Consider the following 6,594-nt stretch of genomic DNA (forward strand, 5'->3'; position numbering starts at 1 on the left):
GAAGGAAAGAAAAGAGGAATCCGAAAGGAATGTAGAAGAAGATTTTGTATATAATTATTTTGTTTTATTTTTAGAAACTGTAAATAGGGTATTATTTTTGTAGTTTTTCTTTTCCTTTTTGGACATTTTTATTTTTGGACTTTTTAGACATTCTTGGACATTATTTTTAAACCCTACGGAAGGGTTAAGATTAAATATAAACTGTTTGCAGGGAAGGACGACAGTTACGATACTGTCTCGGCCCCTCGGGTTCGTACACTGACATCGGAGTCGGTGGCCTGAGTCGACTTCAACGGTTCATCGCCCGTCTGGTACGGGAGGTAAGACTCTATCCACCCACGAATCCTCTGTCAGTGGGTTTTATTTTGTGTGACAACTCACACCCCTGCAATAGAATGTCGAACTGGTATCACAATAGCCAATACAACGAATATCCGACTGAGTTTCAAAATGGACGTTACAATCTTAACCATAGTGTGAATAGTGATTGGGAACATCAACCTTTTCAAGGTTACGGCTCATACCATGGTGAGCCCAATTACTATACACACACACACACCGGTCATACAAGCAAGAAAATAAGGATTATTATAGTACTAGTTCCTCGTCTTTGGACAATATAATGAAAATGTTGAAAACTAGTCCCTATTATGATCCTTCTGAACCTGTTCTTCCTCTAGAAGAGTCTCTCAAACAATTAACTGAGAATACAAATAGGTTTGTGTTAGAAATGAATAAACAAAATGCACCTTCTATACACGATACCATAAGGAAGTCATGTGAGTCGACTCAGAAAATGTTGTTAGAGGCCCAGAACAGAACTGCTCAAGATAGTCTTAATTTCCAATATAGTGTTTCCAATAGTACCTCTGAAAATGAGGATAGTTATTTGCATAATCAAGATGCCGAGGTTAGAATTGGTAACACTACTTTTTTAGATGAGGTTCAACCATTTTCATGCTATTATGATGATTATGACGAGGATAGTGTTGAGGAAGAATTTGAAATATGTAGGCATAGTGATCAGGAATTTGTTACTCCAAATGAACTTTATGATGATAGTGTTATTTCTGGTTCAGATCCCGATAATTTTAATGATTATTCACCTATTCAAAAGGACGAGGATTTGACTAGAGATACCCCCGTTTTAAACGATGTAGTATTTCCTTTTGATTACGAAGCCGATAATGGTTTAGAGGAACGAGTTTTTTCTGAGAATATTGTTTTAGAGTCTAGCGATTTAGAAACATTAGTCTTAGACAAAGAAAGTGAACTCGTAGAGATGAGTGAGGATGAACCATACTTAGAAGAATCAATTGACCATTTTCAGGAATCTAATGACCTTGAAATTAGGGACATTGTGACTAGTCTTTCTAGAGACACTGAAAACTCTAAGTTTGGGGGTGATTATCATTCTCCATGTGCTTTAACTATTAGAAAGGTCTCTCACTTGGGACTTGACATATGTGCCTCAACCATTTTACAAGATTATCTTCATACACGTTTTCCTGAACCTAGTGATGTCCATAAGGAAGTTCAGTTGTTAGAAACCCATCCTCTGGTTGATGTGGTTTACCCAGGCTATGATATCCAAATTAAATTTGTTTTCCCACCAAATATTTTTCAACCAATTGTGGGAACGTATAAATTTCAGATGTGTCAATTATTTAGTTTTGAGACTAAACCTAATTACTTTAAGAGATTAGGGTCGATACATTTGCTTAAGATTGACCACCAGTTTCATCATGGTCGATTGTGTGAGTCAAAACTGATTGACTTTAAGGATCCTCAATTATTCAGGTTATTATTATGTGCTTTTAAATTTTTACTTGCGTTTCTTCAGACTCTAATACCTGAACCGGATCTTAGCTTTGAGGAATTCCAACCCATGAAAATATTTTATTTGGACCCAGTTATAGAACCTGAACCTGAACCACAGCTAGATGTAGTTGTCTTAAACAGGAAACTAGACAAGGGTGCACTTTATTTGTTAATTTTCTTGGCAGGTTGCAGATTCCTTTTATTTGTGATAGCTCTATTTTGGTTTTGATGACCCACAGAAATTTCGGCTATTACTTTATGATTTTATGAGGTGACTAATCCTTTCTTAGTCTGGCTGAAAACTTTAAACTTAGCACTTCTTGGGAGGTAACCCAACATTCATGCGACACGGTAATATCTTTCCTTATCTCTTTTGCTTCAAATGGTAACAGTTTCTCCTTGTTCATGCTTTTAATTTCATCTTTAGAACATTGAGGACAATGTTAGATTTAAGTTTGGGGGTATGGGAGAAACTTTTTAGTTGCAGTATGAATAAATAAACTCCAGAACCTAGAAATTTATGCCTATTGAGGATTGCACTAACTAATCTAAGTGGATGGAAGCATTTTGGTTGTAGGAGTTGAGGAACCAATCTGATTAGATGGAAACATCTAAAGAGTCAATTCATAAAAGCACAGAGCTCAGGTGTTAGAAATAACATGATAGTTTCACCATATCTCGTTGAGTCCTTTTCACTTCTATTTTTATTTTATTTTGTTTTTAAACTATGTTTCTCTAAGTGATAGGTGGGGCCCACTATTCAAGTTGTTACCAATGCTATGGTGAATTAGAGTGATTGAGATACCATGAAAGATAAAAAAAAAAAAGTTGAAAAAAAAAAAAAAAAAAAAAAAAAAAAAAAAAAAAAAAAGAGATGAAAAAAAATGGTAGTTACCAAAAAGTTGAAAAAAAAAATTGAGACCAGACCATTTGACCAAAAGGAATAAATTCAATAAAGTCGACCACTGGTACCCTTGTATATGCCATTTGTGTTGACCTAGAGTTAGGTTATCGACCACTGGTTCCCTTGTATATGCCAGTGTGTTGATATTAGTCAGACTAATATCTCAATCCATTAGGATAGGTTCATTTTGGCGGAGGCCTTCAGACAGATATGGGAAACGCCGTTCACTTAGTAAACATCAAAAGCATCTATGTTTTTCTATATCCATCTTCTTGATCTATCCATGTGATTAGTTTTGACTCCGGATATTGATGTCCATAGTGCAACTATTTGAGTAGAGCTCTGTCACTTTATATGAATTTTAGTATGCTTGAGTGCAAACTCGTGTACAACAATTGGAATTTCGCATCAGGGTACTTCTTCCTGTAGTCAATAAGTATGCCAACCAAGGAGATTCTTTAGTGCCTTCCAAGGTTCTGCGTAGATAGCTAAGGTCTGGAGTAAAGGTTTTGTGGGTATATCTCTAGTAAGCCCTCCCGAGACTATAACTCGGCCACTAGGGACACCTAGGGGTTTAAAGGCTTATTGCATACGCTAAATGCAATCGACGATTCCTGCGACAGTGAGTTAGGATTTTATTTTCTATTTAATTTGCTCGAGGACTAGCAAATAATAAGTTTGGGGGTATTTGATAGGCACATTTTTGTGTCTTATATAATATCAATTGTATATATTATTAGTGCTCGATTTTATATTTATTATGGCTTTTTATGTCCCTGTAGGTATTTTGGAGAAATAAGCTTTTGCGGCGAAATTGGCTCGAAAAGCGGTTTTTGTGCTCGTGGGAGAAAATTACTATACGGACTCTCATTTTGGATAAAAGGTAACCTAATTACTAAGGGGTGACCTATTTCCAGGCAGCTGCTAAAGGGAGAACAACACAGGATAGGGGGACACCCACCTTCTTCACGTTTCAAATTAGAAATATTGGCGGGAAAAGAGACTTCACGTCTGCAGATTTTGGACGTGAAGCTTTGGGCAGTTTTAAAGAGATTCAACACCGGAAATTGATTGGGCTGGACTTCTCATGGCTATACAAGTTTACTAGAGGCAATTGGATCCATCGAATTGGGCTGGAATGGCCAGAAAAGGGAAACAAAGGTGAATAAGGAAATACGGCTATGTGGATTTGTTTTAGGAAATTCAGAGAGAATAAAGACCTAAAATTCATTCCAAAGGTACATATTCTATCTAAGGAAGAGTTTGATATAAGTGGGAGAGCTCAGAAACGCGTAAAACAATTTCTGGAAGGAATTATTGCCGTGACTGCCAAGGAAGGAAAGAAGATATTTTGATGCGATTTGGGAAAGATTCAATGACCCTTTTATGTATAAATAGGATGCCTAGGTCCCCTAGAAGAAGGAACAGAGAGGTTTGGGGTCGAGAGGAGAGCTCAGGAGGCGAGAATCAGAGTTGCAGGAAGTTACGTCTCTGCTGCTGCTGCCATTGAAGAGCACGAAGAACAGACTTCCAAAGACAGTCGTTCTTCTACAATGAAAAGGACAGACGCTTGGCAGTCTTAAAACAACAGAAACATCACTTCAGTTTTATCGTTCTTTTCTGGACGCCTTCTGTGGGTCGCAGATTCACTGATTTTATTCTTTTCACTCTTTTAATCAACTTTTGGGCTATAAACATGTATTTTGAGCAAGTGATTAATATGAGGAGCTAAACCCCAACACTGGGATGACGTAGGAAGCCCTATTTCACGCATGTGGTAATTCTAATAATTCTTTTATGACTATTTGCATTGATTTTTAATCGATTTATGATTTTTATTGAATGGGTGTGATTTCGTTTGACGGTGTATGTTTGGTCTATGTATTTTTGATACATCATGCTTTTGATTTACAATCATTACTTTTTGGCAAAGAATAAGAGTCCATATTTATTTGATCTATAATTGATTGGAATTATTGTTTGAATCACATGAATGGAATTTGGTGGAATCCTGAGTCTCAGTCTCTCTCGATATTCGTGACAACCTTGTGAATATATTTTTAGTATTTTTATTCTTAATTCTTAAAACAAACCTTTTCACAATCCGAGTTGAACGAACTTTACTACCACTTTCAAAACTACATCAAATAGCCATTATTGTGATTACACATAGCTATGTCCAAAGTTTTCATCTTCATGTTTTTAGATTTATTAGTTTAAATTCTAAATTTGTTTGAAAGATGATTTTTGCAGTATTAATCTTTATGATTTTATATGTTGCAATTGTTTATGGGATATGTATGTTTGCGTCCGTGAACTATGATTGTCCCATATCTTGTCAAAAGTAAAGTCTTTCGTAAGTCGATATTCTTATATTGATAAAGGAATGAATGGACTTTTGACAAATACAAAAGTTAAGCCTATATTGTCAATTATTGATAGAAGATAGTTTAAAATCTTTTGTTTTTCAAGGATTATGTCTATTGTTTGTCTTTGTGCAAATTGTGATGGAAAATATGATGAATCCTTGTGTATTCCGCAGTAATTGATCTTCCCTGATCCGTAATTTATGTATTACTGTGAGACTCCGTAATGTGTCTTATGTTGAGCATTATAACAACCAAGTTGATTATTTTTGTGATTAGCTTTTTGTTGTTTCGTAAGGTACTTTATGTCGAGTACTTTTGAACTAAATTAATCATCTTGTTTGGTTATTTAGTTATGACTCCATAAGTTTTCTTATGTTTGAGCGTTCTTGACTGGGTTGATTATTTCATGATTAGATTAGTCATTGCTCCATAGATTCTCTTATGCGATTATGGCCAATTAAATTGATTACTTTTTGTGATTAGTTTGGTTGTGTATTTCGATTGAATTAATCATGGGTTCTCTTGTGGTTAATTAAATTGAATATTTTGGATTCAAATTCATACTTGTATGTGATTTGTTATGTCCAAAGAAATCCTTCTTTTCTTTCGTAATTAAGGTCGCTCTTGTTGTTCTTTCGGGAATGACACATTATGGGGGAGAGTTCTTTTTGAACTTGCGCTTAATTGCCATATCTTTCTGGGGAGCGCGGCTGTGGAATATTATAGGGGTTATCTTGTATCTTTAAACTCCTTGATGAATGCATTTAGCTTCGGATTTATGAGTTCATCCGAATAAGATGATGTGTGTTTCTTTCTTTTGGTCATGAAATGTCTCTTTCAGAAATTTCATTAGGATCCTGTTCTTGTACCTTTGCCAATTTTATTGACAAAAAGGGGGAGAATTAATATGTAGTCCACACTACAAATACATATGGTTTTCGGATCATTATGTAAGGGGGAGTGGTTTCCATGTGAGATGGATTATTGACTAAGGGGGAGTGATACATATCACCATAGTATTGTTGTTGAAGTTGTGATACAATTGAACTTTGACGCTGTGTAATGATACTATGACACTGTATAACAATGATTGAGAACTATTGTTTTCTTGTTGTTATAGATACGAATTTTCAACAACGATGATGCTAACCTTAAAACCTTTGGGATCATTGGAGTACTTGGAAGTGACGAAGATTTCGAGTAGTGTTGAAGATTAGGCATGTGGAATAGGAGCTACAAAAGTTAATTTATTTATTTTTTGTATTCCATAGGAATTGATAGTTTTGTCAATAAAATTGACAAAGGGGGAGACTGTTAGAGCATTGCTCGGTCGAACTCGCATGTGTTGCTATCTCAAGCATGTTTGTCAATGTTAGTGATCAAAACTATAAGTCTTGATTTCTAGCCTATATAGCTAAAGGTCTCGGATTAGGATAGAAAGTGTAGTTGAGCTCAAGACTCAATGGCAATCATCATACAAGACGAAGGACTACTCAAGGG

The sequence above is a fragment of the Papaver somniferum genome, chromosome 5, assembly GCF_003573695.1.
Source record: "Papaver somniferum cultivar HN1 chromosome 5, ASM357369v1, whole genome shotgun sequence".
Classification (NCBI taxonomy): domain Eukaryota; kingdom Viridiplantae; phylum Streptophyta; class Magnoliopsida; order Ranunculales; family Papaveraceae; genus Papaver; species Papaver somniferum.